This window comes from Engystomops pustulosus, chromosome 1 (assembly GCF_040894005.1).
Source record: "Engystomops pustulosus chromosome 1, aEngPut4.maternal, whole genome shotgun sequence".
In the NCBI taxonomy this organism is placed as follows: domain Eukaryota; kingdom Metazoa; phylum Chordata; class Amphibia; order Anura; family Leptodactylidae; genus Engystomops; species Engystomops pustulosus.
Window position 1 is genome coordinate 21,699,967 of NC_092411.1, and position 24,791 is coordinate 21,724,757.

The 24,791-nt window shown below is 45.8% G+C and overlaps 1 protein-coding gene across 1 annotated transcript in view; it reads right to left on the bottom strand.

The window, feature by feature from the left end:
- Positions 1–10,919, bottom strand: part of LIFR (LIF receptor subunit alpha) — a 47,380-nt gene extending 36,461 nt beyond the window's left edge. The window contains exon 1 of the mRNA XM_072135301.1: positions 10,820–10,919. The gene's annotated coding sequence lies outside the window, so the exon portion shown is untranslated. The remainder of the gene's footprint in view (positions 1–10,819) is intronic.
- Positions 10,920–24,791: the final 13,872 nt, after the last annotated feature.

Genomic DNA, 24,791 nt, shown 5'->3' on the forward strand with positions numbered 1-24,791 from the left:
GACAAGTGTCCCCATGGGCTGTCTCGCCAAACAGAGAAAAAGATAAATATCTGGGGTATTCAGTGGAACAGCACGAGAGAGAGCCCCCCCCCCCCCCGGGGCAGGAAGAGCCCGAGAGGAACCCCACCAAGGCCTTCAGTGGAAGAGCGCTAGAGAGCACCCCCCCCCCCAGGGCTTTCAGTGGAAGAGCACGAGAGGAACTCTCTCCTCCTCCCCCCCCCCCCCCCCGAGGCCTACAGAGGATGAGCGCTAGAGAGCACCCCCCCCCCCAAGGGCTTCAGTGGTAGAGCTCGAGAGAGGATCCACCCCCCCCCCACTCCGAGGAAGAGCGCCAGAGAGCCCCCCCCTCCCGAGGCCTTTGGCGGAAGAACACGAGAGGAACCCCCCCCCAAAGGTCTTCAGTGGAAGAGCACGATAGAGACGTGCACAGGAATAGTAGAGACATAGATATACTGGTAGAGCAGAGAGATCAGTGATACGGGTTCTGGCTCAGTGTGATGAATGATGGGGGATATCAGGTACAAGTTGCTGCTCATGTCTGGATGTCATCAGGACTATATATATATATATAGTGGGGGGGGGGGGGGTCACCTCTTGCCCCGTCCATGTGTTGAGACTTTTGGCCTGTTGCTGACGTTATCTAATGTTCCTTGTACATAAGCTATTCCTGGAAACGTTTGACAAATGTCATCTCGAATAAACTGCAAGGTCGGTCTTCATCACTCATCGGGAGCTACAACACAGCACTAAAATGGGTCTGTCCGGTCCAAAATACCATCCAAATCAGTAGTAGTTCCAAGTAGGAACCTTTATGAGTAGAAGAAACTGGAACCCCGTTAACAATATTTGAACCCTACATACACCTGCTGCAGCCAGATGCACTACAGCCAGACACAGGACAGTGAGGAGGAAGAAAGGAAGGCATGTGCTGCAGCCAGTTGTATTACAGCCAGACACAGGACAGTGAGGAGGAAGAAAGGAAGGCATGTGCTGCAGCCAGTTGTATTACAGCCAGACACAGGACAGTGAGGAGGAAGAAAGAAAGGCATGTGCTGCAGCCAGTTGTCTTACAGCCAGACACAGGACAGTGAGGAGGAAGAAAGGAAGGCATGTGCTGCAGCCAGTTGTCTTACAGCCAGGCACAGGACAGTGAGGAGGCTCCTGCTGCAGCCTAGAGATGCCCATCTCTTCCCAGTGAGCTGGGTATTGTAGCTCCCAAACAGCTCCCTATTAACTGTATTGTAGGGAACCTCAGTGCAGTCACCAAACCCTCTCCAGGACACAATTTAACATCATATAAATTGGGAGGATTTGGTAGCGAAGGTAACTGCAAAGGGCGTGGTTAAAAGTGATCGGCTAACTGTGGGGAATCAACTCTCATGTTTCACCTACAAGAGTCGGTTCTTAGAGCCGGCTCAATTGTGAATGGAACATCCCTACTGCAGACATTTGTCTTACAGCGAGGAGGAGGAAGGGGAGGCTCATGCTGCACCCAGTTGTCTTACAGCCAGACAAGATAGTAACCATAGTGAAGAACCTGCAGAAGCTAATGAAACAACAATTATGGCTACTGCCCAGTCTCATACATAGAGAGGAAGGTGCCAATCTAAAGAAATAGGGTAACGCTGGGTACAGGCTGTGACAATATTCTACCAGGGAAGTTCACTCCTAAAGGTGCATACGCTGAGTACTCAGGGAAGGGCCCTCTTGGATGATGTTGCAGCAGAACAAACCTGGCAGCATGAAGCAAACTGATGCCAAGGTAATGGGAGATGCCAAGCAGAGGCACAGGGAAGGAGGAAAACCTTATCCCTAAAGCGGATGTGAAATTATACAACATAAGTGCAAACGCAGAGCGACGCCAATAGTCCTGACCCTCCGTCACCTGCGCATCAAGCCCTCCACCTAATACAAGCCATAGGAGAAGACCACCATGTCTACGTCGTATATAGAAGATCTGCTGCAGGGGGTGGCTATATCTGCCTGCCCTGGTATAAAGACAGATGATAAAAATTACAAAGCTCAGCTTAACCCCTTAGTGACATGGCCTGAAAAGGCTCTAGTGTCCGATCAATTTTGGCGAATTTTTTAAGGGCCATAACATTTTTTTAGCTTGCTACCTTAAACATTTTTTGCATTTTTTTTTTGGGACAAAGAGCTAAAGTGTAAACTTTTTTTTCATTTTTATTTGGTTTCAAAAGTGGAAAAAAGTCTTTTGTAATTTATAGTACAGTATTTTTCGGACTATAAGGCGCACTGGATTATAAGGCGCACCTGATTATAAGGATGAATGACCAGCAGGTGGCAGACCTGTGCACAGTTCATGGCAGCTGTTGTCTGTAAGTACAGTTCATATATAAGGTGCACTGGACTATAAGGCGTTTTTATCCGGTTTCCCCAATTATCTTAGTTAAAATCGGACAAAGTGGTTTGAAGTGCAGTTTTATTAATTTAACAGGTGGAAGACAGTTGTTGGACAGGCAAAATCTAATTCACCTGTTTAGTTCATGTGTTTGACCTGTTAAATAAACAAAACTGCGCCTAAAACCACCTTAAAGCTGATTGTGGTGACGCCGCACGTTCAGTTTTTCAAGCCAAAATAAGGTGTGGATCATAATGGGTGAGAACTTATCATTAAGAATTGCTACTCCTCCATTCCCACTCCTGGTTTGGGCATCAAAAACTGCATCTGAAAAACTGAAGGAGCGGACCCACCGTCAGTCACTCACAGGAATACACCCCAATGATAATCTTGTCATTTTACTTACAGCTGCACCTTTAATATTACCATTGACATTAAAAGTTTAATAAAGAACTACCTCCAACGTCACTCCAGCTGCCAGAGGTTTAGCGTGGGGGGTGGGGCACCTACCTCCAGCTACCAGCAGTGTAACATAGGGGTGGGACACCTACCTCCAGCTACCAGAGGTGTAACATAGGGGTGGGGCACCTACCTCCAGCTACCAGAGGTGTAACCTAGGGGGGACACCTACCTCCAGCTACCAGAGGTGTAACCTAGGGGGGACACCTACCTCCAGCTACCAGAGGTGTAACATGGGGGGGGGGACACCTACCTCCAGCTACCAGAGGTGTAACATGGGGGGGGGGGGCACCTACCTCCAGCTACCAGAGGTGTAACATGGGGGGGGGCACCTACCTCCAGCTACCAGAGGTGTAACCTAGGGGGGACACCTACCTCCAGCTACCAGAGGTGTAACATGGGGGGGGGGGGGCACCTACCTCCAGCTACCAGAAGTGTAACATAGGGGTGGGACACCTACCTCCAGCTACCAGAGGTGTAACATAGGGGGGACACCTACCCCCCAGCTACCAGAGGTGTAACATAGGGGGGGGACACCTACCTCCAGCTACCAGAGGTGTAACATAGGGGGGACACCTACCTCCAGCTACCAGAGGTGTAACATAGGGGTGGGACACCTTCCTCCAGCTACCACAGGTGTAACATGGGGGGGGGGCACCTACCTCCAGCTACCAGAAGTGTAACATAGGGGTGGGACACCTACCTCCAGCTACCAGAGGTGTAACATAGGGGGGACACCTACCCCCAGCTACCAGAGGTGTAACCTAGGGGGGACACCTACCCCCAGCTACCAGAGGTGTAACCTAGGGGGGACACCTACCCCCAGCTACCAGAGGTGTAACCTAGGGGGGACACCTACCCCCAGCTACCAGAGGTGTAACCTAGGGGGGACACCTACCTCCAGCTACCAGAGGTGTAACCTAGGGGGGACACCTACCTCCAGCTACCAGAGGTGTAACATGGGGGGGGGGCACCTACCTCCAGCTACCAGAGGTGTAACACAGGGGTGGGACACCTACCTCCAGCTACCAGAGGTGTAACATAGGGGGGACACCTACCCCCAGCTACCAGAGGTGTAACATAGGGGGGACACCTACCCCCAGCTACCAGAGGTGTAACATAGGGGGGACACCTACCTCCAGCTACCAGAGGTGTAACATAGGGGTGGGACACCTACCTCCAGCTACCAGAGGTGTAACATAGGGGTGGGACACCTACCTCCAGCTACCAGAGGTGTAACATAGGGGTGGGACACCTACCTCCAGCTACCACAGGTGTAACATAGGGGTGGGACACCTACCCCCAGCTACCAGAGGTGTAACATAGGGGGGACACCTACCTCCAGCTACCAGAGGTGTAACATAGGGAGGACACCTACCTCCAGCTACCAGAGGTGTAACATAGGGGGGACACCTACCCCCCAGCTACCAGAGGTGTAACATAGGGGGGACACCTACCCCCAGCTACCAGAGGTGTAACATAGGGGGGACACCTACCTCCAGCTACCAGAGGTGTAACATAGGGGGGACACCTACCCCCAGCTACCAGAGGTGTAACATAGGGGGGACACCTACCTCCAGCTACCAGAGGTGTAACATAGGGGTGGGACACCTACCCCCAGCTACCAGAGGTGTAACATAGGGGTGGGACACCTACCTCCAGCTACCAGAGGTGTAACATAGGGGGGGACACCTACCTCCAGCTACCAGAGGTGTAACATAGGGGGGACACCTACCTCCAGCTACCAGAGGTGTAACATAGGGGGGACACCTACCTCCAGCTACCAGAGGTGTAGTACAGGGACCTTCCCCACATCCCTTCCAGTTACAGAGAGGTTAATAAATGACTACAGGAGGAGAGGACGGGTCAATAAGTAATGAAAGTTACAGATTTATGCTGGAGAAGACGCAGAGATATTTAATGGTTAATATAAATCACCTGCAGCCGGACATTTACTGTTTTAACCACTTCACGTCTGTTCCTATGCGCTCATCCTGCTGCATCGTCCAGGGCTGTGGAGTCGGTGATGATTTTGACTCCACAAATATAGAATACACTTCCTTCTAAATACCTGTTCTATTCCTGATCTAAGAATTTAGCCCAGGGGCGAACTACATTTCGGCAGAGTCATCCTGCTCAACTGTAGGGGAACTGGTGACCACCGCCTTAGGGTGATGGCACACGTGGCATTTTGAACCCGTTTTTGGGCCGTTTAAGCAGTCCGTTGAGAAATGCATGCGTTTTTGAAAACATATCAGTTTTCCCCTTTTTTTTAACAATTATGATAATTGGGGGAAAAAAACAGTCAAAAACAGAAAAAAAAAATACGTTTTCAAAAAAAGCATGCGTTTTTTTAAACGGACTGTTGAAAAACGTCCCAGGAACAGGTTCAAAAAGCCACGTGTGCCATCACCCTGAGGGCGTGTTCACACGTTCCGCTATCGTCGCGTTCATACCGCGACGCTAGCGCACAGTGGGCGGGGCTCGGGCCGATCGCATATGCGTTTCCCGGGAAACACATGCGATTAATAACCCGATCGCATGCGTTTCTCTGGAAACGCATATGCGATCGCCCCAAACTCCGCCCCGTGTGCGCTAGCGTCGCGTTATGAACGCAACGCTAGCGGAACGAGTGTACGCGCCCTCAGGCGGTCACCCGTTCCGCTAGCATTGAGATTATAACAGCAGTCGGTAAACAAGCCCCAGTGTCTTGTATTGTTTAACCAGATCAGGAAACGCATGTGATCGAGGCCCGCCTCCTGTGCGCTAGCGGCACATTATGAATGCAACGCTAGCGGAACGCGTGAACCCGGCCTAAGGCCCCCTACATACAATTGAGTGAGATGCCCCCCACATGCAGCACGTGATGGCAGTTACCAGCACCCTAGGAAAGGTGAAAGACCAGGAGCAGTACAGTACAGCTGCTTGCTGTAAGTGAATGAGAACTCTTGTCTCTAGAGGCAGTGACCCTGCACCAGTCCTGCTTTCAGCTGAGAAGTGGAGACAATTGTATCCAGTCTAGACAATGCTCTGTGAGCTAAGGATATCAGTAGCAGCTGCACAGATCTGGATACAATTGTCTCCAAGTCTCAGCTAAAAGGAGGGCCAGAGGTAGGAACCCCGTACATAGCTGCATGGAGGCAGGAGGGTTTTCATTAACTGAAAGCAAATGGAGATACAGGCAGTCCCCGGGTTACATACAAGATAGGGTCTGTAGGTTTGTTCTTAAGTTGAATTTGTATGCAAGTCGGAACTTTATATTTTATAATTGTAATCCCAGCCAGAATTTTTTTGGCCTCTGTGACAATTTTTTTTTACATCAAAACATTTTTATTGATGATTTTGTGTTTTTTTTCAACAAACAATACAGTTACACATTACAGACCAATTGGCCAGTATAACAACTGGCAAGACTAACAACACATAACATATCCCCCAAACCCCCCGTTATATTCCCGTAAGGTGGGAGGTGTACTTCTGATCCAATGCGACAATATTTCTTTACGTGCCTGATATAGTGCCCTCTGAATCCCCAATGATGCAGAGGTGTCCTGCATCTGGTCTGTCGGTATACCTAACAGGCATAGTTTAGGAGCTGCGGCCATCTGAATCTGAAATACTTGTTGTAGCAGGCTTAGGACCCTTTTCCAGTAGTCCTACGGTCTCTGTGACAATTGGATTTTTAAAAATGTTGGGTTTTCATAAGAATCAGGATTAACACTAAAGCTTCATTACAGACACCTGTGATAACTGTTATAGCTGTTTATTATAGCCTAGGACTAAAGTACAGTAAATGACCAATATCCAGAGGTCCGTTTGTAACTAGGGGTCGTAAGCAAGTCGAGTGTTCTTAAGTAGGGGACCGCCTGTATAGGATATTAAACTTTTCATTATTGCAGTACATCTACCTGTGGGATGTAGCAGGATATCCTCCCCCGCTACCAGACACAGAGCCCTGCTGTACTGTGCTATACGCTGCCCTCCGTGACCTTCCCCAGGAGCGTGACTGTCACTTTATATCCCTTCTCTCTCTGCTCTAATAAAATCAAAATTAAAAAAAAAGGTCAAACCTGGAAAACACTATTATTCAAGGAAATTATCCAGATTTCAAGGCAAAAGTGAACTTCCGCAGGAAACAAGGCGATAAAGGGCGAAATACAAACAAAGCACGGCCAAAAATAGAGGTCCCCGATATGTCCTTGTTGTTTAGTAACAGCGCAGACAACACTGGATTATAGGAAGAGATAGAAATGTAGTTTCACAAATCGGAAGATCCACAAAAATATAAATAATACAATAACATTTAAAAATACAGAAAAATGCAGAACACCAAATGTCAGGATGAGAGATTTCTACAGATCATCACGGCCCCTGACTGTATAAAAATTATATATTTAATCCAGCACAAAATCTAATAATCCAGGATTTATTTCCAGCACCAAATCACTAAATGATGTGAAATTCCACAAGACTGGAAGCAGAAGAGCGAGAAGAGGGGAAGAGACGCGGAGCTATTCATGTGTTACGTATGGAAACAACATGCTTTCTGTAGATCCTTCCCCCACCCAAAAACTATGTGCAGATAGTGACCCACCATCTGACCCAACACCTATCATTCAGGATGAAAAGACCATGACACTCTCCCCTCTACATCAGTACAGAGCACAGACTCACACGTTGTTGATTTTGTAATGTTCACAAACACATAGCGATCAGTTTATTCATCCGATAAAAAATTCCAGATCTACAATAATTTATTACATTAAACACATCATCATCAGGCTACTCATGTGCCAGAGGCTTCAGGGGGAAGATTATACAGGAGAATATAGGGGGAGGGCACGATGTACTGAGGCACTGACCCTAGTCCTGCTCTCAGCTGAGAAGTGGAGACATAAGTACTCAGACCCTTTGCGGGCACACATATTTAAACCACATGCTGTCCATTTCCTTCTGATCCTCCTTGAGATGGTTCTACTCCTTTAATGGAGTCCATCTGTGTTTAATTAAACTCATTGGACTTGATTAGGAAAGGCACACACCTATCTATACAGTACCTCACAGTGCATGTCAGAGCATATGAGAATCATGAGGTCTTAGGAACTGCCCAAGGAGCTCAGAAACTTAATTGTGGCAAGGTTATAGATATAACCAAGGTTACAAAAGAATTTCTGCATCACACAAGATACTTAGGACAGTGCCCTCCATAATCCTTAAATGGAAGAAGTTTGGGCGACTACAACTCTTCCTCGACCTGGCCCTCCAGCCAAACTAAGCAATCTTGAGAGAAAAGACCCCAAGATTACTCTGGCTGAGTTCCAGTAATGCAGTCGGGCTTTTCTGCTGACTGAAGCCTCTCCTCAGTGCAAGACATATGAAAGCCGCATACAGTGTGCAAAACACATTAAGGACTCCCACAACTAAGATTTTCTGATCTGATGAGACAAAGATTGAACTATCTGGATCTCTGCACCACAGACTGGGCCAAAGGTTCAGCAAGACAATGACCCTAAGCACACAGCTAAAATAACAAAGCAGATACTTCAGAACATCTCTGTGACCATTCCTGACCGGCCCAGCCAGAGCCTGGACCTAAACCCAATGGAGCATCTCTGGAGAGACTGGAAGATGGCTTCTACCAAAGTTCACATTCACCTCTACAGGACGTCCATTTGAGGGTTATATATGTTGTATTTATGTACTTTCAATAAAGACTATTACATATTTTTTTATATATTGAAGTTTATTGCCGCTCTGGTTCTTTTTGGTATTTTGATTATATTGTTGGAGAGGCTGAGTATAGGGGCATTTTTGGTTTTGTGATCAATAAAGTTCTCTCTATTATATTGCATTATAATATATTTGTGCCTAAACCCCCTAATAAAATATGGAGTTTTATTTAAAACAGAAAAAAATTAATACTTTGAATGAACCCAGAGGATATAATTAGTATAAGACCTCACCTGATCAGACATGCAAAGAACTTGCTCCATACAGTTCAATGTTAAAATCTAATGTGTATTATGTAATCCCGGTCTGCCTTGGTCCTGGGTTGGGACGGTCCCTGATCATTAGGGACAATCCGGTCACAGCACTAGTTTCATATTGCGCTGAAGATGCAGCATCTGTCACTGCCTCCCACTCAAACCAATGGGAATTTAGCGGGGGCGTCTTGGATGTGGATTTTAGAGTGGAAAATATGGCAAAATTCTCGGCCAAAAACTGTGTGAGTAACGCTTCCCCTCCTGAGTGTATACAAGCCCTGCCAGATCCTACACGTGCCAGGAGAGAGGAATTTCACACAAATATAGGTCTTTGCTTTATATTTGCATTACTACACCCTACAGAATTTAGTCTTTATCCCCTCCAACTACCCCCAGGGACACAGATCCAGATCTGTAGGATTCTGTAACCGTGGATTATCCAAGTAAACACATTCCTATACATTGTATCTGCAGGAACAAGGGCAACAATGTATAAATACACGACAATGCACCGCAGAGCTTCATACGTTACAATTATCCTGTGATGTTACATACGGTACTTTTGCTCCAGGACTGATCCCTTGGCCGAGCCATACTTTCACGATTTTCTCAACACTATTACAATGTAGCAGAGCTGAATGCGCATTATAGGTCGCAATGCGGAACGTTAGCAACACAATGCAGATTTTGGTACAATTAGATGCATTACAAAAATATATATTTATATGGATTGTTATAAATACTACACTAATAAAAAAGTTCTAATGAAATCTATTAAATCTCTAATGTTTAGCAAAATTATCAATTTTTTTAAAATATATTTTATATAATTTGTATCTATACTTGTACTGCATCACAGATATAATATTCCATATGAATATTTCAATCAAGAACTTACATGCAGCACGTACACACAAATAAGGGCAGATGTTTCTTATCCAATTAACACAAAATCCATATTCTCGAGTTCTTCCCAACAACTTAACGAATAAATTGTTAAACGCTTACGTGTTAGGTTCGGTTCTACTACATCATCACATACACATCCTGGTATTGAGAGATGTCGCACTTGTGGAAATAAAACCCCATTCTGCAGGTAATATTCCAGGTTCCATCTCTGCCATATCAAATCAGGCAACACAACCCATATTCTACAAGGAAAGTTCCTCCAACTATGAAGGAGCCTCCACACAATGCACAGAAGCCATTGTCCTGACAATCTAGTATACCCCCCTCCACCATCATTTATTTTAATTCAGTTCAATTCATTGAATATTTTTGTATACATTATAAACAAACACAAAAAGGTGATGGAGGCCGACACCGGTGGTTGGGTTCTCAGTGTAATGATGGGTGGCAGTAATCACCAGCACTTATGATATTAATAGAAGGTAGATCAGCAGATTGAAACACCCAAAAAAGTTTATCTGAACAGTAAGATTAAGGGGGGGATAGCAGATAGTGACAATGCAAAATGAGTATCCGAGAGACTGGACCCTTTACCAGTCACACAAGAGCAGTATATACCAGCTATATGCAACTCTTATTATATACACATATATATTCATGGCAAACATCCAGATATACAGTGCCTATAGCAGCTGGAGAGAATATAGAACACACACATATATACATACACAAAGAGGACAATATACTTATTGCATCATAATCCATATTATATCATTTCTATTTTAATAACATCACCACAACAGTCGCCCCCCCCCCCTACTAATAAGTAAAAAAAAAAAAAAAAAAAAGCAGTCTATCCCCTAATCTAATAAACATAGCAGGCTCTTCATAATTTCAAACGTGTAATCAAAAGCATGGCACAGCAGCGCCCAAATAAAGCACAGCGGACCCCCTCATGGACGCACAGCAGCACCCCCTTATAACGCACAGCAGCACCCCCTTATAACGCACAGCTCCCTCCCCCCTCATTGACACACAGCTGCCCCCCAATATCGCACAGCAGTCGCAGCCCACACGCTCCGCACCCCGGGCCCCCAGGACTCACACAGCCGGTGCTCGGAGGTCCGGGCCGCAGCGCTGAGCAGGGTCTGAGTCACCTCTCCCTCCGCCGGGCACACACTGACACCAGCATCCAGAGAGCAGCAGCTGGAGGAGGAGGAGGGACAGAGCGCCGCCACCGTGACGTCTGCTGTGTGACCGCCGCGCAGCGCCCCCTAGTGTCCGAGGGGAGGAGCCGCACCGTGTGTACAAATCACTGCACGGCACAACGCTGAGGGCGGGGCCTGCCGCCATGTGTATGTACGTAGTAACAGCCTGGGCGGGGCCTGACTGCAACATATACAACTAGCAGTCGGGGCGGGGCCGACCTGGGAATGTATACAACGACCAACCGGAGCCCTGGGAATGTATACAACAGTCAGCCGCTGGGCGGGGACTGGCGCTGTGTATATACAAAGCAAACCACGCCCCATTCTGTCTAGGGCGGGACTGCTATGCGTCTCTATATGCGGCACCATCCCCTGTGTATATGACGTGTTCTATACCTCAGTGTACACAATACACTCTCCTTATAAGGTCATCACATGTATGGAGCAGTGACCAGGGCAGCCTGCATGTATATGGAATAATAGGAGTGATTGCATTGATAATTTCCCATCCCCTCCCCCTTTTTTAGATAAACCACCGGTGACAACGTAAAGCAGTGAAAATTTTAGTCATTTTGGTTAACTTGCTATTTTTGTGCGTTGGCTCTCACTTTTCATTCCTTCTCTTTGATCGTGTGTTGCTTTCTTTTAAAAATTGCATCAAACAAGGATGTTTTCCTTGAATTGGCAAAATATCGCACCATCAGGGGCGTAACTAGGAGAGGCAGGGGCCCATAGCAGACTTCTGAATGGGGCCCCTCTACCCGCTTAAAAAATATACATATTACACTCAAAATTATTATTATTATATACACACACGGATTTATACACCTATATAAATAAACATAAAGTACTTCACTCATATACACACACATTTATACACCCGCACACGTATAGAGCATATACTGTAGATACACATACAGTGCCATATACAGACGTACAACATATATAAACCATATACCATATTCACATACAGCATATACACATCACAGATACACACATATACAGCATATATACATCACATATATGTTATATACATTATATGCTGTACAATGTGCAGTATAATATGTATATAATGGTGCACATCCTCCATTCGTTAGTGTGTCAGGTTGGATGCCGGGGCCCCCTGATGCTGTGGGCCCCTTAGCAGCTGCTATAGCTGCAACTACTGTAGTTATGCGCATCGGGTGTATGTATGGTGGACAGACCTGGTTGCGATACAATGAGCTGTTCCGCCAGAGAAAAGCAATCAGACCAAGAATCCGCTGGGATCAGAAGGATATTGGTCTTTGGTGGAAGGTTAGGGCTCCATTGCGTTTTGGGCAGCCCTTTCATGAGGGAGGAAGTAGCGGGGGACAACAGGGGCATAAGGATGGATGGGGGACAGGTAGGGAGCATGTTGCTTTAAAGAGAACCTGTCATGCAAAATAACCCCCCTAAACTAAATATATTTTCATAAACTGCCATTAGAGAGCATTGCCTCTATATCCCAAGTGGAGTGCTCCCGGAATATGGAGAATGTGACTTCTTTCAGAGAGGAAATAATACGTCTCCTCTTATTCCTCGTAATGTATGATAAATGATATGGAGATTCTCATGGCGGACGCATCACTCGTACCACAATTTACATCTAGAAATCAACAAAATGATAAAGTTACTATAAAAAGGTTCATGCACTTTTCACTTACTTTATTTTTTATAACCTCTTGGATCTCCAGCTGCGTCGGAACTTTCCAGAATTTCACAAGGACCTTTTTGAAGTGTCAGCCCTTCTTTATTTTTAGGATCCTTAATTACCAGCGACCCCTAGAATATGATAAGAGATGTTATTATTGGCCAAGTTCTTATGTGACCCTTTGGTCCTGCACCCAGCTGGAGGGTCACATCTGAGCTTATGGAAGAACTCCCGGCACTGCATCCTATAGACTATGTAAAAGGAGATGGCCATACATTATTGATGTTCTCCTCTCGCTGCACGGCTCATGTTTACATAGAACGTTCCTTGACATCTTTTCAAGGTTTCTGCAAGGCCTTCCATGACCCTTGTGTTTCACATGGAGATAAGACCCTGTTCTGCTGATGATAGGATTGTTTGCACTGGCCATTTCCTGTGTTTTTGTTCTCCGCATTCACATTTAATGTCTCCAGCGCATGTTTTAGAAACTGTCCTCCTCAGCTTCTTCTCTCTCTATATATTATCTGTGATCTGTGATTGAATCCCTGCCTCTTATTAATCACTTTACTTTAACACAGTTTAGGCGCAATTTTGGCGCAGTTTAGGCGCAATGTTAGATTTGGGCAGTTACATGTAATCTTGCTACAAACTCCTCTCTGCTCCTCTCAGCACCACAGCATGAAGATAACACTCACAGCAGCACCCAGGTGTGCTAGCACCGATTGTGGGTGTTACCGTTAAGTCTTTGCTGCAATATGCAGCAAAGACTTACCGGCTATAGAGAGGGCTCAGCCCGCGAGCCCTCTCCATGCAGCGGGACCCGACCGCCGCCGTGAATACACGACGGGTGGTCGTGAACCAGTTAAAGTGTCCAGTGGTGTGATTCTTACTTAAAGGGCACCTACCACCCCAATTCTACCTATAAAGGTAGAAGGGGTGGTAGGTGGATGGATGGGACGTGAGGATAGCCCTTTTTTGGGCTAATCCTCACGTCCCGGGTGTCTTTTAGAAAACTTTATTGTAGCTATATGCTAATTTTTTTATGCGGCTACTGGGGCATGGAGTAGCCGGACATGAGGCTACTAGTCGCAGCTACTCCACGCCCCAGTAGCCACATTACTCCGCCTACCAGATAATCTTCGGCGCGCAGCTCCTGGTAGCTGCGCACCCTCGTCCGGGTCCCCAGCGTTCGGCTGCGCGGCCGCGGCCGGAACTACTGCGCATGCGCAGTAGATGGGGGACTCGGACGAGGGCTACCAGGAGCTGCGCGCCGAAGATTATCTGGTAGGCGGAGTAACGTGGCTACTGGGGCGTGGAGTAGCCGCGACTAGTAGCCTCATGTCCGGCTACTCCACACCCCAGTAGCCGCATAAAAAAATTTGCATATAGCTACAATAAAGTTTTCTAAAAGACACCCGGGACGTGAGGATTAGCCCAAAAAAGGGCTATCCTCACGTCCCATCCATCCACCTACCACCCCTTCTACCTTTATAGGTGCCTTTATAGGTGGTAGGTGCCCTTTAATCATGACAGATTGGTCTCCAGCCCTGTCCTCATCAGTTACTGGAGACATCACTGAAACCATGTTAGCTGCTCCTTTTAAGGCGCCTGCAATGAAATTGAAATGTGTTTTGGGGGAAAAAAAAATTTTCTAGGCAAATATTGACTTTACAATGAATTGCTGTTAAGCTGATCACTCTTTATAACATTCTGGAGTATATGCAAATTACCATTATAAAACCTGATGCAGTAGACATTGTAAAAATTAACATTTGTATCATTCTCAAAACTTTTGGCCATGACTGCACTTTCCATCGCTAGTGTGATACCCCCAGTCTATATAACCGGACCTGCAGTAGTATCTGGACTATGATTCCAAAGAATGTTTTTCTTTATGAAAATGATGTTTCTCTGTGCAGAATTGTATGGGAAATGAGAATGTTTCCTGCTTCCTTCCTCTACCACCATCCCACTCCTCCGCATCGTCTTTAAAAGCGGCAAGTAGCGTGACGAGGATGATGGGTGTAGGAACACAATGTTTTTCTCAGTACCGGAATAACTGTCACATTGCAACATAGATACAAGGATTCACACTTTAAAAGTAACATAATATAACAAAATGTAACAATGGGCATTAAATAAGAAATGGGGCAAAATTACGCTAAAGGTGTTTACAACTGTTAAGGTAATTTAGATGACTTTACTTTTTGCCTGAGCAATAAGGTTTGTAGTTTCTATAGGTCCTGCTAATATGTCAGTTCAACGTGTTACTGGCCACATCTCTACCTTCCCCTTTAATGCTACCCACCAGTGTCTCTGGACAAATCTGGATCAGCCTTCACTACCTACTGACCTGGACCCTGCCCCAGTACAGGGCTTAAAGGAATTCTACCACTAGGATCCAGTAATATAAGCCACACACTAAGGGTGAAGACACACGTGCCGTTTTTAGGCCGTTTTTGAAAACGCATGCGTTTTTGTCAGTTTTTCCAAATTCGCACAATTAAAAACGGCCAAAAACAGATGCATTTTTTAAAAAACCGGCTGTGTTTTTTAATGCCCCAAAAACGGCCCAAAAACGGCCTAAAAACGCCACGTGTGTCTTCACCCTTACATGAAAGTGCATTGTGTGACTGGAATCCCCTCTGCCGTGATTCACTACGATCGTGCGCCCAATATCCTGCATGTGTCGCTTCCTTCCCAGCTCAGGTCCGCTGGAGTTTACCTTCTTCTTCCTGGTGCATGTAAGTCGGATCGGACCAACGGCCTGCCCCCCCCCCCAATGCCAATGCAGCTGCGCCAAAATCAGTCGTGTGCAACACAATCCCCAGTTAAATACCTGTCCCAAAGACAAATCCCAAAAATGTCGGGAAAATCCGTAAATAAATAGTAAATAAGCCCCATTATGATGGAAAACACCTTATAAAATTATGCAAATGAACCACAGCCTCACCAGGCTCTGTTGTCTCTTAATTATGCATTTTTTTTCTTAGAAGGATCATTGCCCTCAACCCTCCCCCCCTCTCCCCGGCACCAACCACAGAGCCAGTGTCCTCAATGCTGAGACAACCACTCATGCATTGTTGAGGCCCCCCCCAGGCCCCCTCAGGCTCATTTGCATAATTTTAAAAGATGTTTCCTGACCAAGGCTGTACACGCCAGCATATAAGTGTGTTTGGTGATAGATATCCTTTAAAGGGTAAAAACCCACGTGGATAAATGGCTTAAAGAAAATATACCATCCAAATCAAGCATGAGAAACCAGGGATACTTACTCATGGACCCAGGCACCGTGACTGAGGTAATATTCATATATGTTCTATTCAACTTTTGAAAATATGCGAATGAGCCTGAAGGGCTCTGGGGGTTGTTACTAGAGCCCCTAAGTGCTCTAGAGCCCTTCACAGGCCCTCTCCCTCTGTGTGCCGAAATTTGCTGTGCTGCAGCGAAACTGAGGGAAGGGGGAAGTGCTTTGGGAGCAATCTGAAGTTGCTGGGCCCCCACACAAATCCGGGACCAGGTCCATAACTATAATGATAAATCATGGAATCCAGTCACACTGGTTTTGGTTGCTTACAGTAGTTTTATTTTACTATTGCAAAAATTGTGTGTAACGTTTCGGTCAGTCCCTGACCTTCATCGGACTCCCAACATTCAGGAATTCAAAGAGCCATTCCTACCATGCTTCAAACGCCCTGACAACCTACGAGACAGACTAGTTAAAGCAGACATAGGATCAGACACCAGACTACCAAAGCAACTTTTTCTGAGAACTCAGAAAAAGGGTACGTTCCCATGCCTTAGATGCGCCCAATGCAACAACGTCCAAAAGGGTGACACTATCACACACCCACAAACCGGTAAGCAATACACAATACGAGATTTTTTCACATGCAACTCCGATTTTGTTATTTACCTAATCAAATGTCCCTGCGGACTAGCATACATAGGTGAAACTACTCTACCCGTCAAAGAAAGAATCTCCAAACATAAATCCACTATCAGACTCAAGAACACACTTTTACCGGTACCAGCTCACTTTCTGGAGGCCAACCACTCAATTAATCAGTTGAAATTCCAAATAATCGAACAAGTAGGGACCCCGAGACGCAACGGGGACCGAGTCACAATTCTCAAGAAACGTGAATCCTTCTGGATTCACACCCCAGAGACATTATCACCCAAAGGACTCAATAGGGACTATAATATACAAAGTTTCTGCTAATCTCGTTTAACATATCACCATTCTAATTTCTTTACAGAGACGTTGAAAAATTTTCTAGACTGTTACCAACGACATGGTATTGTATAATTCTCTTCATTTGTACAACATGTTGGCACAATTTCAATTTGGCATATATCATCTATATCTATGCATAACCAAAATATCCCTTATTTATTTTCATTGTATCTTGTACAACAATGTTGTTTATCTATATATTCGTGTTTTTCTCCATACTCAAGTATAACTTTTATTATACTAAATACACATTCATTATCTTTTGTCCAACATTACCTATAACCAATACATAACCACTAAACTCCTGTCCGTATTTTAACTTTTATTTTCATTTTGTCATTTTCACTTTTACTATATTGCACTACAATGTTGTTCTATTTCCATACGTCACTCCCCATTTCAAACTGATACATGCCATTCCTTATAGTCATTTAATTTCCATCTATCCCCTTACCAGTATTTTGACAAGAACTGGTCTCTCACACTATCGATATATACCTCCTTTACTCCAGCCACAGCGCATGCCCAAAGTTATTTCATGCGTTCCACCACGATCTCCAGGTGGAACGCACACGATGACGCACTTCCGGTCCAGACCGGAAGTGACCGCGTAATCACGCGGTACCACCCACAACCTTTAAAAACTCACCCAACACACACCAGACGGAGCGCCTTCTCCATACAGAGCGGTTCGCCCGCCAATTTCCTCAGAGCCACCAGCCTGCACAGCAGCAACAAACACTCTTTCCTATTCCAAATGGTGAGTCTCATATTTTCTCTCATATATCCTTTTTCCACAGGACTTTTTTGCCGCTAGCCAGCATTAACCTTTGACTCTGACTCTGACTCATTCCTAATCATCAGAGAAACCTCCTCAGCGACACTCTGGCACAACGGTTACCCCACTTCTGATGCATATACTATTGTATTACCATGTATTATCTGACTTTGTATCCCCCCACCCAGGACCTTGTATAAACTTTTTGTATATATGTATATAGTTTGTTGAACACCCCTCTTTATAAATTGTCCATGTCCTCTCTCAATGCGACATATACTTATTATTGTATCACAATGTTACTATATTTCAGTGTCCGATGAAGGTCAGGGACTGACCGAAACGTTACACACAATTTTTGCAATAGTAAAATAAAACTACTGTAAGCAACCAAAACCAGTGTGACTGGATTCCATGATTTATTTCTATATGGGATTGGGACCCTATCCAGAGCACCTGAAGTGACTACACCACTGGTGTGCGGTACGACTCCTAGACAACATAACTATAATGAAGTATTTTTAAAACTGGCCTCTTCTCATCCATCACCCCCTGCTCCCTCCTCAGGTTGCGCTGCTGCTTCCAAGACAATATAGATAACTTCTGTAATCATATTATTGTTTTGGGGCTTTACAGGAATAAAACTAAGACGAAAAAACAAAAACACTGATTTCCTTTCTCTTTTGTGAAAAAATTCCCCCCGTTTTCACTCTGGGATTTGACTTTCCCTCTGATTATGATCTGTGACTTTCAGCGTGTAAGAACAATAATATGAATGACCTGGTAATTGTCCGCACTTCTTGCTGAGGCTTCCTATTTATACAGGAAAATGTGAACTCTTATGGTTGGTAGTTTAAGGACGTTTGGAGGACCTTCGAAGGTCCTGTAATGGCTCTTGTATACATTTGGGTGCCGGGTTGGATTGGCCCACCAGACTTCCATAGGATCTTCCATATTGTTATCCGCTACTGTATATAGGTTCTGTAACCTTCTGTAGCACGTATACGTACGGCCGTGTAATCTCTGGAGGAATACTTGGGTGTCATTTTAGGGATAAAAAACTGGGTAATTACCCCACTTCCTTAAGATTCTGAGGACTAGATTAGGAGCCATAGCTCTGCCATAGACTATCGGATGTAACAAAGATGGCGTCGCCCTGCCGCCGCAGAGTGTGACCTCTCAGCGCCACAACATCATGGTGCCGTCTGCAGCAGGGTTCTGCCATCTTGGTACACCTCTGATATCCATATATATATCCATATATTGTCATGTGGCCTACACTCCATTCCTAGTATCCAGCTGCCCACACACACAGTCAGTCCGCTGTGGGGATGTTGTACATGACCTATTCAATCTATGACATGGGACAATCCAAAAAATGGGATGGTAGGGAGTGATGGGTTTGGAAGTTTCTTCATAGTTATTAGTGGTAGAACTGCAAGTCTTTAATCAAAATTGGAGTCCAGTGCTGGACTACCCCATCAGTGTCCCAGAAGTCCCTCTAGTGCAGTGATGGCAAACCTTTTAGACACTGAGTGCCCAAACTACAACCAAAACCCACATTTTTTTTTCGCAAAGTGCCAATGCCACAATTTAAGCAGTGACTTATTACTCCCTGCTCTTTCACAGGTTTAAATTGTATAGGTACCTAAGGACACCAATACAGTAGAAAGAAGGAGAAGGAGTTTGGATTATCCTTGTAGCTTCCTTCTAGGGTCCTGGGCTGCCTGGGACTGCAAAAGGCCTTGAGTCCTGTCTGGCGAACTCTCGCCCTGGGGTGATGGCAAGGGTGCGCATAGAGAGGGCTATGAGTGCCACAGCCGGCACCCGTGCCATGGGTTCGCCACCACTGCTCTAGTGGACCTACATCACCAAGGTCCAGCAGAAACAGCAGGACCCATTTGAAGGCAACTGGAATAATAAATTGACATTGGGGACTATTCTTCCTGATTATAGACCCTTGGAGTGATGTCTTTCGTTCTCTGTAACGTCGAAACACAACTTTGTATGGGCTCCATCGATAGCGACTCCTCTCTGTGTATATATGGAATGGTCTCTTCTCGTGTGACCCCTGCACAGATATTGCCCAATTATATAAAGTAACAGAAGACAGAGACAATCCCTGCGCTTCCGCATATTGTATCCTTACTACATCTTATTCCAATGAAAATATTTCTGGGAACGCTGTTGTCCCGCTGAGTGCTTACAAGTGTTACCCCACTCTCTGCATTGTCCCTGGTTTCCTGAAATTCCTTGTTATCTTTCATGTTATTCAGGGATTTGGCTTTAGCTATATTTAAATAGTGCCATAAAGCAGCAATTTAGGGTCTTTCCATTATATTTAACACCTTAGCGCTCCGCGCCGTAGCTGTACTGCGCAGCTTCCGACGATTAGCGCTCAGCGCAGTACAGCTACGGCGCGAGCGCATAGGATTTTAGAATTGTCACCACGTCTCGCGACGTGGTGACATCGGGACGAGAATTGGGTGACAGAGGCAGGAGGAGTTCCTGTCTCCGTCACCCGACCAATCAAATCGGTCCCGCCCGCCGATCGCCGTGATTGGCCAGTCAAACCTGACTGGCCAATTACAGCGATTTTGGGCTGAAAAACGTGGTTTTAGCCCCTTCCTCTTCCTCCAGCGGCACCATTTTGGTTTGGTATCGCTGGAGAGAGGAAAGAGCGTTACTGTGTGCACCAAAATACACTTTTACACTATAAATAGTGTTCTGATCCTTATCTGATCCCTATTGTTCCCTACAAATTCCCATCCTATCTGTTTTTTCCTGTGTCCTGTGTGTTCCCTGTGTGATCGCCTTGTGTGATCCCACGTGTCTTCCGTTTTTCCCTGTCTTGTCCTTCTGAACCCAAACGCACTTTTCAGTGCGCTGTGTTAGCGTTGTTCTGCACTGGACGCACTTTTCAGTGCGCCGTGTGAATAGCGCTGCACAGAATCTTTAGCAGTCTTAGCGGTAGTTAGTTTGTCTTAGGGCAAGCTAGGTGCATTTGTAGCGCCTTTTTGCGCGGTGCACATAGGTTTTTTTTCGGTGCCTGGTAATATTTTTTTTCAGAGCGCCGTAGGTGTACCCGTACGTAGCTACTTTTTGTGTGTGCCATCTGTGCGGCTGGTCCGTGTGGTTTGGTGTGCATTCTCTTTTTTTGTGTGTGCTATCTGTGCGGCTTGTCCGTGTAGTTTAGTGCGCATTATTTTTTTTGTGTGCTATCTGTGCGGCTTGTCCGTGTAGTTTAGTGCGCATTATTTTTTGTGTGCCATCTGTGCGGCTTGTCCGTGTAGTTTAGTGCGCATTATTTTTTGTGTGCCATCTGTGCGGCTGGTCCGTGTGGTTTGGTGTGCATTCTCTTTTTTTTTTTGTGTGCTATCTGTGCGGCTTGTCCGTGTAGTTTAGTGCACATTATTTTTTTGTGTGCTATCTGTGCGGCTTGTCCGTGTAGTTTAGTGCGCATTATTTTTTGTGTGCCATCTGTGCGGCTTGTCCGTGTGGTTTGGTGTGCATTCTCTTTTTTTTTTTGTGTGCTATCTGTGCGGCTTGTCCGTGTAGTTTAGTGCACATTATTTTTTGTGTGCCATCTGTGCGGCTTGTCCGTGTGGTTTGGTGTGCATTCTCTTTTTTTTTTTGTGTGCTATCTGTGCGGCTTGTCCGTGTAGTTTAGTGCACATTATTTTTTTTGTGTGCTATCTGTGCGGCTTGTCCGTGTAGTTTAGTGCGCATTATTTTTTGTGTGCCATCTGTGCGGCTTGTCCGTGTGGTTTGGTGTGCATTCTCTTTTTTTTTTTGTGTGCTATCTGTGCGGCTTGTCCGTGTAGTTTAGTGCACATTATTTTTTTTGTGTGCTATCTGTGCGGCTTGTCCGTGTAGTTTAGTGCGCATTATTTTTTGTGTGCCATCTGTGCGGCTTGTCCGTGTGGTTTGGTGTGCATTCTCTTTTTTTTTTTGTGTGCTATCTGTGCGGCTTGTCCGTGTAGTTTAGTGCACATTATTTTTTGTGTGTGCCATCTGTGCGGCTTGTCCGTGTAGTTTGGTGTGCATTATATTTTTTTTTTTTTGTGTGCCTGCTAGACGGTTTATCCGTGTAGTTTGGTGCACATTATCTAATTTTTCTAGTTCTCTATTTTTTTTGTGTGCAATGTCTCAGAAGACGTACACCGTGTTGGAGGCATATAACATGCTTGCCTCTGACACCGAGTCAGCTAGTGGGGATGATGGTCCCTTTTACTTATCATCATCCTCCTGCTCATCTTCTAGTGACCTGGAAGGACCCCCAAGAAGGCGCCGTAGGGTTCCAGGGACTTCTGCAGGAGAAGTGCCTGGGACTTCTGCAGGAGAAGTGCCTGGGACTTCTGCAGGAGAAGTGCCTGGGACTTCTGCAGGAGAGGTGCCTGGGACTTCTGCAGGAGAAGTTTCTGGGACTTCTGCAGGAGAAGCGTCTGGGGCTTCCACTGACCCCACATGGGTAGCCCCAGATAATTATACCCCTCAGGTCCCTGACTTTACGGGCCATCCTGGAATTAACTTTGACACGACAGGGCTCAGAGCTGTGGACTTTTTTAAGTTTTTTTTTGATGAGGCGCTGCTGAATATTATTATATTTCAGACAAATCTCTACGCTGCACAACATATTGCCCAAAACCCCACGTCCTTTTATGCACAACCCTACAGGTGGACCCCTGTCACTGCAGCAGAGATGCACAAGTATTGGGGCATAATACTCCTTATGGGGATAGTAAAGAAGCCTTCAATCAGGGACTACTGGAGCACAGACATACTGTACCACACCCCCATGTTCCGCATGGCAATGAGCAGGATGCGCTTTGAAGCCATCCATAAGTTTTTGCACTACACTGACAACACACAGTGCCCACCCAGAGGTGACCCCAGTTATGATCGGTTATTTAAGGTCAGGCCCATATTAGATCATTTTAGTGCCAAGTTTGCCCAGGCATATACTCCCGCCAAACATGTGAGCATAGACGAGTCCCTGGTACAATTCAAAGGGAGACTTCAATTCCGCCAGTACCTGCCCAATAAGAGGGCAAGGTATGGTGTGAAGATGTATAAGCTGTGCGAAAGTTCATCAGGGTACACATACAAGTTCAGGGTATATGAAGGGAAGGACTCCACTATAGTGCCCCCAGAATGCCCCCCCTTCCTGGGTGTTACAGGGAAGATAGTGTGGGATTTAGTGCACCCACTGCTGGACCAGGGATACCACATCTACCTGGACAATTTCTACACCAGCACCACCCTGTTCAAGTGCCTCACTTCCAGAAATACTGCGGCATGCGGCACTGTACGCAGAAATCAGAGAGGTCTCCCTAAGTCGCTGCTTGGGCAAAAACTTAAAAGGCACGAAAGCAGGGCACTATGCAGCGACTCTGTACTGTGTGTTAAGTACAAGGACAAGAGAGAGGTCCTTGTATTAACCACAATACATGAGCACACCACCACCCCTGTCCCAGTACGAGGTGCCAGTGCAGAAGCCCCCAAGCCAGACTGTATTTTAGATTATAATAAATACATGGGAGGGGTGGACTTGTCTGACCAGGTGCTTCAGCCGTACAATGCCATGCGGAAGTCGAGGGTGTGGTACAAGAAGCTGGCCGTGCACATCATGCAGATGGCATTGTATAATGCTTATGTGCTGCATCGATATGCCGGCCAGAGGGGAACTTTCCTGGAATTTCAAGAGGTGGTAATAAAGTACTTTCTTTTTGGAGACCAGGAAGGGGAGAGTGCTAGCACATCTGGAAGTGAGGCCACATCACGTATTGTACCAGGGCAGCACTTTCCAGGAGTAGTTCCCCAATCAGCCAGCAAGGGAAGGTCACAAAAGAGGTGCAGGGTGTGCTCCAAAAATGGCATTAGGAAGGACACCATTCATCACTGTGAGACATGCCCAGAAAAACCAGGGTTATGTATGAAAGATTGCTTCCGAATTTATCATACATCCCTGGATTTTTAGAGTACCCTGTTGTTACCCTGACGCACAGCTTATACATCATGCCGCATGCCGCATCTTCCCTTCTAAGCCCTGCCATGTGCCCAGCCTGTAGATTACTGTCCCGTATGCTTTACCCGGGAAAACATGCATCATGATTTTTAGGGTGTTTGTCTCCCGTGGCAGCAGCTGGGCACAAAATGACATAATGGATATTTTTTACTATGCACTATCCATTATGCACTTTTTCAGGGGTCCACCTGTGGGGTTAAAATGCTAACTATACCCCTAGATTAATTCATGGAGGGGTGTAGTTTCCAAAATAGGGTCAGTTCTTAGGGGTTTCTACTGTACTGGCCCCTATTGCCATCTACAAATCTTTCATGATGCCAAAAAGAAAAAAAAAAGTACAATGTCTGTGCTCCAACAAGTTATTCCCTTTTGAGCCCTGTCGTGTCTCCATCCTACAGATTATTGCCTCCTATGGGGTATTGCCCTAACCGGGGTAACCCGCAGAATGATTTTTGGGGTGTTTGTCTAAAGTGGCATGAGTTGGGCAAAATACTTTTGTCACTTCAATGGCATATTTGATAAATTGCAATACAATTGTTTCTCTGCACTACTCACTTTGTATTACATTTGAGCCAGCACCTTAGTGGTTAAAATGCTCATACAAACCTACATACATTCTTTGAGGGGTGCCCTTTCCAAAATGGGTTCACTACTTGGGGGTTTCTATTGTACTGGTACCTCGGGGGTACCCCCCATTACCAATCTAGTGAAAACGAAGCTTGAAAACCTAAATTGTGCTTCTTTATTCCTGACCCCTGCCGTGTGCCCAGCCTGTAAATTATTGGCACATGTGTGGTATTGCTGTACTCGGGACAACCCGCAGAATGATTTTTGGGGTGTTTGTCTAAAGTGGCATGGGTTGGGCACAGTACATGAGGCACTAAAATGACATTTTTGAGATAAAAACACAATTTTTACTCTGCACCATTTACTTTGCACTCAATTTTGGCCAGCGTGTTGGGGGTTAAAATGCTCATACAAGCCTACATACATTCTTTGAGGGGTGCCCTTTCCAAAATAGGTTCACTACTTGGGGGTTTCTATTGTACTGGTACCTCGGGGGTACCCCCCATTACCAATCTAGTGAAAACGAAGCTTGAAAACCTAAATTGTGCTTCTTTATTCCTGACCCCTGCCGTGTGCCCAGCCTG